Below are 12,312 nucleotides of genomic sequence, written 5' to 3' on the forward strand. Positions count from 1 at the left end.
TCGGGTCTTTAGATGTTATGCTTTCTGCTTTTCTTGGGATGCAGATGCCATTAATTGGCTGTTTGTTTTATGTAGTTTTCCTGCAATTTCTTTAACACTGTCATTTGCATTATCAAATTGACAAGGTGACCTCTATGCAGGCCTTTAAAGGCAAACGAACAATGCTCAATGAATACTTTATGTTGCTAATCACTGGTTTGTTTTTGTGGAGACCCAAGTCACTTTTCAGCACAAGCCTATAACTAGAATATACTGAGTGTTGAAAATATCTTGCTTATAACTTCATAGGTGTAAGCAAAATACTAAAGAGCATACACATACTTTTGTCAGCAGACATTCTTTGGGATAAGGCCAAAAGTATACATGAATAAAATAAATTTTAAAGAGAGAGGCACCACATTGGGATTGGTCCTGACATCAGGATTAGTTTGTGATGGAAGAAATCATTGCTATGCATGAGGCATATGTGGTCTGGGTGAGGGAAAGAAGGCTAAAGTATTGTACCTTCAACAAAACTTACTTAGACCAGTAGGCTTCCTATGCATTAAAACTGCCCTAGCATGTTTACACATTGTTTTCTAACTTACTTTGAGGATGATGCATGGGGAACCATGTGCCCAAAGGATGAAGACATCAGGACTACTTTCAAAAGTTCAGACGTTTCCTAACACAACTTATGTGAGATGTATGACGGAACTGTATGCCACAGAAGAAAGCACTACTATACACTAGACACCGTTATTTTACATATCTGAACAGGTCTGTTGAATGGCAGCCCTCACAGTGACACTGCTTTAAGAATATTGGTTTTAATATACTTTAATATTTTTAGTAAAATACTGGTAAGTTAACACAAAACATAAATATTTACAAAATAAAATATCACGAATGTAGAAGTGAAGTATGGGGAACTAAATGAGCTAGCTGTCTTTATGAAGTGTTGCAGGAACCAGGACTGAAGAATCTAAATCAATTTTGGGGGGTGGGGTTTAAGATGTGTTTATCTCTGCACTTCCAAGTCTAGCAATGGATGAAGTAAATTTAAATTTTGGCATTAGTGCTCACACTGGTAGAATGGAAGTCATGCCAAAGATCTGAAGCAGCACAGTGGCACTTCTGTTCAAGCTGTATACAGAAAAAAGCCTGATGAAGGGAACACTATCAAAGATACATTAACTAAAAGAATATCTAGGAGCACTTCTAAAGAAAAAGGAACACACTTGGTAACACACAGAAACAGAATTAAAAAAAATGTGGCGAAGCAGTTTATATAGGTGTCATCTGTAACGGTATATGCTAAATAGTCTAATTTTCTTTGTGTGTGTGGTCCCCGCCCCCTCTCTATTTTTCAAATCTTACTCTTGCCTTTGTTTTTCAACTAACCAATATCTAATGAAACACAACATATGTAGAAGGCCACTGTAACTAAAAGATCAAATAGTTCAGATAAAGGTGACTTGTATAATCGTCACTCTAGTTTTAGTTAGTACATGTCAAACTGAAATCATACAATTAATAAAAAATGCTAGTACAATTATGGGAATGTTAAAGGGATTTAGGTGGCTACAGGAAATATGTATAGACAGATTATAAAATGGAACTGAAGTAATATTCAAAAACGAGAACGGTGACTGTCTATATACAATAGCACACTTCTAAACTGCGTCCCACTTCAGAAAACTGTGTACAAACTTTGGACTGCCATATTTTCTGTGCCACCAAGCAGAGAAACTTTACTCAAGAAGGTGCATAGCATGAAGCAAAACTGCACAACCTACAAACCCAACTTCGGTTCAGTGCAATGCGATATACAATGAAATAGTCTCCCAAAACAATGCTACCTCAAAAGAACAGCAAGCATTCTAATGTTGACTTGTCTTCCCAAAAAAGTGAGAGCAACTGCACACAAATGTATTCAGCGAATGTTGCCACTTAACTCGAGCACAGATCCATAGCTGATCGCTGGCATAGTTCATTCTCTTCTTCTGATACATCCTCAACCCTTTCTAAAGGTGGACGGCCAAGTCTTTTCTGCACTACTCAGATTGGTACAACTTAAAACCACACAGAGTGCTGAAACAAGCACTTGGGTTATCAGTGCAGAAACATTAATCGGGAGTTGTTCAGAGATGTCTGTATGCCAATAAATGCCTCTACAGCATTACTGACTTATCAACATCTGTAATTTGTGTTCTCTAATGTCCTGTGACCAGGGTGTCTGTCCCTTCACTCCACCCGAAAAATGACTCTGCACAAGCGTGCTGTATATCTATACAGTACGGTGAATGATGAGAAGAACAGAAACAAAGGCCCCTAATAAAATGACATTTGAAAGGGGAGAATTTTTTGCACCGTAGTACAAGAATTGGGGGGACAACTCAAAGACATTTATGGGGACTGTATATGTTTTTAAATGTCACTATAAATGGCAGTATATAATGCTTGTGTGTGGAAGCACGTTTATGCATGGCTGGCTTTATCTGGCCATTCAAGCTTTGCCCTTGTGACCAAGCCATATCTGCTATGGGTAAAATTTGCATGACTCCAACTTTTATACATTGCTTCATTTCAAGTTATACCTTGCACTGAAGCTAAAACAATATAATTACTTGAAAGACGAGAATGTTTTTTGAGAATTAAAACTGCTGGATGAAACACAAGGATTAAAAATATTTCCAAGTAGTCACTTCAAGTGTCAGTAATTACTTGTACCTCCTACAGTATTTCATACACTGTTTATGTAAGTTAGCACCTCTCCCAAACATGTCAGCTAGTATACCTGGGGCTATATGAAAGTGCAGCTATGAGAACCTCAGTTTTTTTATTACTTGTTTTTCAGTTCATTGCTTTACTTGCAGGGAAAGCTTAGTGAAAAAAGCTCAATTAGTACAACTTGTGTGTGTGTATACACACACACATATATATATATATATATATATATATATATATATATATATATATATATATATACACACACACACACACACACACACACACACACACACACACACACACACAACAAAGTATCAAAAATCGATGTGTAATGGATTTCCAAGATGGCTGCACACTGAGCAGCAGGTTAATTTAGAGCTTTTCCATTGTGAAAACTTAGAAATTGTTAAGACAGTAAAATTTGCCAATTTGGAGAAAAAAAATTAAAAAGTCCAGTCACTGGCTAGCAAACTGCTTAAATGTCAGCAAAGAAGACATTTGGTGTAAGCAAGACAGTCAATCAGAAAGGATGAAAAACTCTGGGGAAAAGGTTGCAGCTGTTCGGCAAAAAGCAGAAATTTCAGCTTTAGTACAGAAAATGGCATACTGTAATTTAAAGAAAATAAATGTAAACATTCTGAAATGGTAATGAGAGACTGGAAAAATATAAATGATAAAAGGGTGGAAAAATTAAGGCTTCTTCAAACGAGATGATAGAAAGTACAGTTTTGTACCTACCATAAATGTAGATGTTAGAGTGTTCACCCTGCTGCAGTCATCACACTTGGGTTATCTTGCCGTCCGGCGGTCCAGCAGTCGGCCAGAGGTCCAAAGTCTTGGTCCGGTGTCTGTTGCTGTTACTTCCTCCCTGACGTCAGTGCGCCAGGGGGTATATGAGGGATCCAATGCCATTTTCTTCATTTTTTCTTGCCCCAGATGTCAGGTGCCCCAAATAGGTAGGCAATACATATTGCTATATAAAAATATACATGTAAAAATAAAACAATACTTTCACTCACAAGCAAATACACCACAGAGGTTGTATAGGATAGAAAGGTACGGATAAGTCCAGCTAGTTCAGAGGGAATGGAGGGAGGGTAACCTGGACTGCAGCAGGGTGAACACTCTAACATCTACATTTATGGTAGGTACAAAACTGTACTATGTTCATCGTGTTACCCTGCTGCAATCATCACACACGGGTTGAATCCCAAAGCTAAGAATGGGTGGTGGAGTTAAACAGGGTTAGAAGAAGCTAGTAGGCCCTGCAAAACTGCAGTGGCAAAGCCAGCTCTAGTCTTAGACTATAGAGGTAAGTGATAGTGTTTGGTGAAGGTGGGCACTGAACTCCAAGTTGCAGCTTCCAGAATATCCTTGGTTGGCACCCCCTGAGAAAGGCTGCTGATGTAGCTGTAGCCCTGGTGGAGTGGGGCCTAATGCTAGCAGGTACCGGTTTCCCATGATGCGTGTAGCAGAAACATATGCAATGTCCTATCCATTGTGAAATGGTCTGTTTTGAGACAGCTTTTCCTTGTGATCCTGCAGCATAGGCTACAAACAGCTGGTCAGAGTTTCTGAAAGCCTTAGTTTTATCCAAGTAGTAACGTAACTGTCTGTGAATGTTCAAAGAGTGCAGAAGTCTTTCTCCTTTGTTCTAGGGATTTGGAAAAAAGGTGGGCAAATGAATGGTTTGGTTTAGGGCCACACTGGATACCACCTTTGCCATAAAGAAAGGGTTAGTTCGTAGAGAGACTCTTGTCTTGATGAAAAATGAGGAAAGGCTCCACTACCATTAGTGCCTGTAGCTCTGAGACTCTTCTAGCTGAAGTTATTGCTAGCAGCAGGGCAGTTTTCCATGAAAGAAACTTTAAATCAGCTGAGAAAGCTGGTTCAAAGGGCGGCAGTGTAAGTTTTTCCAGAACAAAGTTGAGATCCCAAGTAGGTGTTGGCGGTCTTATGTTCTTAGCCCCTCTGAGGTACTGTCTTAGGAGTGGATGTGAAAATAAAGGAGGATCCGTGTTGTAATGAGCTGAAATTGCTGAGGCGTGGATCTTAATAGATGAAAAGGAAAGACCTTTGTGCAACATCTCGGTTAAATATTGTAGAATCTGAGGAATGTTTGGATCAAGGGGATTTTGGCCTTTAGCCTGGTTCCAGGCGCAAAATCTTTTCCATTTGTCTGAATAGGTTTTCCCTGGTGCTGGGCCTCCTGGCCTCCAGAATGACATCCATAACAGCTTTGGATAGAGGTGTTGGTTGATTGTTTAGGTAATTTGCCATGCAGCCAGGTTTAAAGTCTTGAGCTGGCTGTGTAGAATTTGATTGTCTTGCTGGGTGAGCAGGTGAGGAATTTGTGGTAAAATCCATGGTGGGCCATGGGCTATGTTCTTTAGAATTGGATACCAGTGCTGGCGTGGCCAGTCTGGTGCAATGAGTATCATTTGTGGCTTCTCTAATCTGACTTTCAGCAGCACCTTTGCTAGAAGAGGCAGTGGAGGAAAGGCATACACTGTTAATGTTTTCCAACTGAATGAGAGGGTGTCCAATTTCCAAGCTTGTGGGTAGAATGTCCTTGTACAAAATTTTTGAAGTTGGTAGTTTAGGGGGTTGGCAAACAGATCTATGTCTGGGCGTCCCCATTTTTGAGTTATCATTGCAAATACTTGTGGATCCAGTTTCCACTCATGGGGATCCATGATGTTTCTGCTTAGGTCTGCCAATGTGTTTTTCTTCCCTGGCAGGAATTGTGCTTGTAGTTGAACTTGGTAAGACAGTGCTGTGTTCCACAAGGTCATTGCTTGCCTGCATAGAGGGTAGGAATGTGTGCCCCCTTGCTTGTTGATGTACCACATAACTGTGGTATTTGCAGTCTTTATTATTAGTTGTCCTGGGTGTAAGAGGTCCTTGAAAGCTGTTAGGGCATTCTGTACTGCTAACATTTCCTTTTGATTGATATGCAGATGCCTTTGATCTGTAGTCCATTTGCCCTGAATGCACTGTCCTGCCATGTGTGCTCCCCAGGCATAGTCCGATGCATCTGTTGTCATAGTTTGCCTGGCTGTGGATAATGTGAAAGGCTGACCCTTGTTGAGGTGACATGCCTGTGCCCACCATAGAAACTCCTGTTGAAGGCAGGGAATGAGTGGTATAATTGTTTCCAAGCTGTGGCTGTGCTGAGTCCATACGCTTTTCAGGTACCATTGTAATTTCCTCATATGCAGTTTTGCAAATGGTATTAGCAGTATGCAAGATGCCATGAATCTCAAGGCCTGCAGAATTTTTCTTGCAGGGAGTTGGGTCTTTGATGCCATTATTTTGAAGTATTGAGTCAGCTGTTGTTGCTTGTCTGACATGAGGTAAGCCATCTGGGCCATTGTATTCAAGCTGGCACCCAGGAATATTATGTTTTGTGAGGGCACTAGGTTTGATTTCTTTTCGTTTACTGTGTACCCTAGGCAACTTAGAAGGTGTTTGACAAATGCCAGATGTTTAAAAAGAATGTCCTTGCTTTCTGCTTGAATAAGGCAGTCGTCCAGGTATGGGTATATTTTAATTCCTCTTTGTCTGCAGTATGCAATTACTGGTGCCAGGCATTTTGTGAAGGCCCTGGGTGCAGTAGATAAGCCAAAGGGCAGTGTAGAGAATTGATAATGGGTTGAACCTGCAATGAAGCGGAGGTATCTTCTACAATTTTGTCTGATAGGGACATGCAGGTATGCCTCCTTGAGATCCAACGTTACTAGCCAAGCCTTCTTGCCCAGCATGGGAAGAAGCTGCTGTAGTGTTAGCATCTTGAATTCTAGTACTTGCAGATATGTGTTCAGAATTGAAAGATCCAGAATGGGTCTCCATGCTTTGTCCTTTCTGGGGACTAGAAAGAGTCTTGAGTAAAATCCTTGTCCTTGCTCCTGTGTAGGTACCTGTTGAATGGCTCTCGTATCCATGAGAGCTGTAATTTGTTTTTGTGCCTCTGCCCATTGATTTGGTGGCAGGTTTGGCATTCCTTTTATCCTTGGCAAGGTATGAAAGTGGAATCTGTATCCTTGTGAGACCATGTTTAGGACCCATTTGTCTTTTGTGATTGTGTGCCAGTTGTCTGCAAAAAGTGCTAATTTTCCTCCCAAGGGAGCTGCTAAGATAGATTTGCTTGGTAGTTGGAGGGTTGAGTCATTGTGTTTGTCTTTTGCTAGCCTGGGGCCTGTCTTCACCTCCTTTCTGGGTTGCAGCACCCCATTGGCAAGGTTTGTAAGGGCCTTGTGACTGGCCTCTGCCCCTTGGGCGTCTGTATTTGCCTCTCTGTGGTCTGTGAAAAGCTGGAAAGGACCAGTTTTTTGTTGGCCAATTTCTGCTGAAACGAGGGGGTTGTACCTGTAAAAAATCCTTGACAGTCTGCATAGACTTGCCTTATCCTCCATTTTCTTTAAAACCTCTTCTGCTTTGACATCAAATAAGACATCCTGCTGTAAAGGTGCATCCAATAATTTTGCTTTAACCTGATCAGGTAGGGTTTGTTCTTTTAACCAAGCATGTCTGCGTATGACAGACCCAGTAATAGCTGCTCTACAGGAAGCTTCCAATGAATCAAATCCACATTGTAAAGTATGTTTGCCCACCTGTTCAGCTGCATGCAACAGATCCTGCGTTTCCTTGAATTCAGCCTGTTCAGAATGTGTGCTCAGTTTATGTTTTAATTGAGACATTAGGAATTGCTGATATTTCAGCATGTGAAACTGACAATTTAATGCTCTCATAGCCAGAGTAGCTGAGGTGTATATCTTCTTTCCCCATCTATCTAGGGCTCTGGAATCCCTTTCAGAGGGTACAGGATTTTTAGCCATAGAAGCTTTAGCCCCTTTGGGACCCTGGGAAATTGTTTCTGGGTCAGCCAGAGGGCTTTTATAAAGGAATTTGTGTGAGTCAGGTACTCTGTAGTATCTTGTCTGGTTTGGCTGGAGCAGGAGGTAGGGAGTCTGGATTTAGACTAGACTCTAAGTAAACGTCATCCACAATTATCTAAAACTGGAGGGATAGCAAGTGGTCTGTGCTGGGGTAGTAAAGAAACTCTCGGTGCCTTTTCTTAGAATCAGAGTAGTCCTGGCCTTCCCAGTGGAAATGTTCCCTCATGATATGTAAAGTTTCCCCAAAGGAGTAGTCTTCAGGGGGAGATGCTGAGGGAATAGAGTCTTCAGCATCAGAGTCTTCATAAGGAGGAAAAACGTAATACTGTTCCTCAGAAGAATCTGAGGAAACAGAAACCCAGTCAGAGGAAGCATAATCCTCCTCTTGTCTTGGCCTTTTATCAGGAGGGGGATGGGAACCCCTGATTAGTGTAATCAAATCTTCAGCCATCTTAAGCATCTGTTTCTTGGGCATGGGGCCTTGAACAGGAGACTGATGTACAGTCTTTTTTGGTTTTAATGGAGTCTTTAGCTTAGCATAAGATTTAATGGTGAGTGTAGTCGATCTGAAGACACCTTCTGAAACCGAAGGTGTTTCTACTGCACTGGGATCACCTTCTGCTCCGGTGTCGGATGGGCCTAATGAAGATGGTTGCGACGGCCTAGTACACTCCGCTTGAGAATCCGAAGCTGTCTGGGGTTCCATTTCTGCGGTCGTCAGGGGCTGCGTAGGTGCCTCACTGAAAACCGGAGAACCGGCGAGAGGCCCAGCAGAGGCCACGGAGTCTGGCTTGGTTTTAGGCTGCCTGTCCTTATCCTTGTGGTTTTTTATGCATGCCGGTCGTCGGCTGCTCCGACGGCATGATATAATTAAATTTCCTACCAAAGTAATGTTGTGCAAAGTCAAAACGGCATTTGATAGTTCGTTTATTAAACCTAGCACAAAACCGACAAGCTGTGACATTGTGGTCTGGGCCTAGGCAAGGAATACAATAAGAATGGAAGTCCTTATGAGGTATTTGCTTCTCACAAGAAATGCAATTAACTTTTTCTGCCATCGGACTGAGGCAAGAAAAGGTTCCCCAATGGGGTACTTAGCTTTATTGAAGACTTCGGACTGAAATTCGATTCGAAAGTCTCAGGTGTCGGCCAACCGGCACTTGCGAACTGCTTTTGCTTCGGGCATTGTGCGGCAAGAAAGACTGAAGAAAATTGCGTCGGATGCCTCTTATATACCCCTGGCGCACTGACGTCAGGGAGGAAGCGACAGCAACCGATGCCGGACCAAGACTTTGGAACTCTGACCGACTGCGGGACTGCCTGACGGCAGGATAACCCAAGTGTGATGACTGCAGTAGGGTAACACAATGAACATCTGCTGAAATGAAGGAAAGACTGGATGGACATGAAGCTTTGCAAAAATTGTCAAAAACAGCTGTAAGACAGCACACTGAACAGATTTTTTTTCCATTACACAAGAGACACTTGAGTACACTGCATATGAAGGTACAAATAATAAGCAACTGGTCTGGCATTTCATTGCAGGATTTTCTTGAATGACATCAAGACGGCATGTGTGTACTCCAAATGTGGGCATAAGAAAGCAAAGACCCATGTTATTAAAAGTGCAATCAAAAGCAAAAAACACTTCTGACAAGAATACTATTTCAGAAGAGGAAAATTATTAAAACTGAATGTTATGAGTAAGTTGTGGAAAATGATGCATCTCTTCTGACTACTGTATAGCAAATAAAGTTTCTTAACAAATGGGGCATGCTGAGAGTCAAAAGTGATGTTCAAGCTGTTTATATTCAGCTGTTCAGAATGTTTTTCCCCTGGAGCATTAAATAACTTTGGATGCAAAATAGGCTAGGTTAAGGAGAGGGGAAAAAAAGTGAGCCAACAGTTCTAAGGGGGCCCCTTCTTCCCATTCCTATAATAACCAAGCCCCCAGAAAGACTCTGGCAAGGAAAACTATCCCATTTTTGGGACGGAAAAAAGCCTATGAACTGACTAAAAGAATCAGGAGTACCCTGGACTTGAACCAGAGGTAATTTTGTATTGGAAGTCAAGATTCTCAGGAAGACTAGCAACAATATGGGGAACTAAGGAAGAAATGGAGACTGTCCCATCTGGTATAGTTTGCATATGTGCACTACTGCTATGCAAGAAGTAGTGGTAGAAGATGTGAAGTTGTGACTGTTAAACTGGTGAAAGACCTCCAAAGCATAAATCCTTTTATGAATCTCTTCTACCCCCCCCATATGATCTACCCCCCCCCCCCATATGATGATGCTCCACAATGTGCTAACACAGAAATGTGCAGCACCATATAAGGCTGCCTCTGTGCCTTTGCTGCATGCTAATGAAACAGTCTGGAGGAGAGAGACCTGCTAACTTGGTCATGTGGCTTCTCTTGGAGCTATGTCTATGGAAGGTATATACATGCTGAACAATTTCCTGAATCAAATCTCTGGGATGTACAGATTAGCATGGCTGGCTCCACCACACTGTAATAGTGAACACTGCCAAGCAGCCATGTACATTAACCAAAAAATATAGTAGTATGGGGATCGAGGTTGGGGGGTGGCACACTATCCACCAGGGATAATGCCTAGTACAGGTCTCGTGAGTGAGAAAACACTAGCCACTAGAGATCACTAAATTCTTGTGCCATCGCAGCATGAAGACAAGTACAAGAATCTGGGGAGAAGTCATGGACAGGTACAGTTTTGAATATGTATGTTTGTGTGTGTAAGACTAACTGAGACAGGTGCCTATGAATACATGATGTGGCTGCAGCAGTTTACTACCGCAACATGCACATTAGCCAATAATGAGATCTTTCTTCATAGCAGCTAACATTTCTACGACTCGCAGAATATCTCCCCATAGGTGAAGGGCCTTCAGTGGCTTGCACAAAGCCCTTTAATGAACCCCTAGGTATGTCTTTACTACACACTTCAGAAGATGGAAAGCATCTATACTGTTGGTTTGTGTAATATTTTACAGGACTGAGGAAATGCTGTTAACTTGGGAGTTTGGTCTTGTCTTTCGAGCGCATTGTTTCAGTAACATGACATTCAATAAGTTGCCACTGAATCACTACAAGACAGTTGTATCTTGACATGCATAGCACTAATGCATCAAGTGATTTATTAAAAGACCTCCATGACATTTTATGCATCTTCCCAGTTACCTACCTAGTCCCTAGGTAACAATCTGTTCCTTTACATCTGTACGGCACAACATTCCAGGTTACACCCACTGTTATACATTCCCATCCCAAATGTAATGTTTAACTGGGCTCCAAAGTTTTCCCAAGTGCCTATTTAGTACCTCTGTAATGGAACAGGGCTGGGAAGCTCCAATCCTTTCCTGGTGCTGACTGTCAAACTTCCTACTTTGACAATGCAATATGATGCTTTCACTGCATGCTTGATTTTCCTTTCCTACTGATGTTCTGTTTCTCCTCTCTACTGTAGCTGGCTTCGTCTGTGTCCAATTACTGACTACATTTCTAGAGTGCACATACAGTGCATTATTCTTGCCTTTTGTTGCAATCCTGTCCTGTGAAGTAAGGGCACGGTTTTGTACTTAGTGTTAAGTGGCATGTTCGTATTCACTGTGAATCTGATTTAACAATATTGTTGCTTCTACTGCAAATGGGATGACCCAAGACCTTGTCCAGTTTCACATGAGTTTAGTGAAAACATCCCTGGGTATGTAGTAATAAAATGCATTACTGGACTTAGAAAAGGGGAATCTTCATTGTTTTGCAGTTTGAATTTTAAATTTAATAACATATATAAAATTAATATAGTTTTGTAGTATTTTATTGCTGGGCAGGGTTATAACTTTCAACTGTGGAAGTTTGGTCTGAAATGTTCAGGTTAGACATTTAAGGAACCCATCTAGTAAACTGTTGTTGCACATTCCACTTGTAAATGGGTACCAACACTGAATACCTCAACTGACTTTTGATAGGTGAATGAGACCCAAGTAGACTTGCATATCAGTAGCACAGTTTTTACCAATGTACACTGCTTTCCAAGTAACACAGCCAAGAAAGTATTCAGAACAGTAATCATTCTGTGGCAACTCTTAACTGAAGATACACATATATTTTATTTTTTATTTAACATTTGTTTACTGGGAAAGTCTGACTGGGACAAAGCCTATTTTCAGCAGAGGCCTGGGGAGAAACGCTCGAGATGCATGTATTTGGAATGTGGGAGGAAACCGCAGCACCTGGAAGAAACTCGGGCGACTGCAGGGAGGACATGCAAACTCTGCACAGAAGGCACCCCCAGCCGAAAATTTAACTGGAGAACCTCTTGCTGTGAGGTGACAACACTAAGCGCTGCACCACTACACTGCATACATAAGCAGGGATACCCCACCACAACTATTTTAAGATGGTTTAGAAGAGGTTATACTTGATACATTTTTTAAAAAAATTCTTAGAAGCAGCCTCCAAGCACTGAAATTTGGGTAGTGCTCCTACTCCCATAATTTTTACTTTTAGTTAATGGCATGCTTTTTGTCTTTACTTACCTTGGTTCTGTGCGTTTTTTTTCCCTCTTGTCCTTCTGTTTAATATGCCATTATACTCATGCAGAGTGTTTTTATGCTCCTTTTTTGTGTGGGGGGAGTGATACCTTCACTTTAAACAAGAGGTAATTTTTTACTGTTTTGGACA

The 12,312-nt window shown here is 41.5% G+C and overlaps 1 protein-coding gene across 1 annotated transcript in view; it reads right to left on the minus strand.

Annotated features, from left to right (window-relative positions):
- ZDHHC15 (zinc finger DHHC-type palmitoyltransferase 15) overlaps window positions 1-12,312 on the minus strand; it is a 1,138,753-nt gene that overhangs the window by 1,005,476 nt on the left and 120,965 nt on the right. The window lies entirely within an intron of this gene.

This window comes from Protopterus annectens, chromosome 15.part0 (genome assembly GCF_019279795.1).
Source record: "Protopterus annectens isolate FY-2018-M chromosome 15.part0, PAN1.0, whole genome shotgun sequence".
NCBI lineage: Eukaryota > Metazoa > Chordata > Ceratodontiformes > Protopteridae > Protopterus > Protopterus annectens.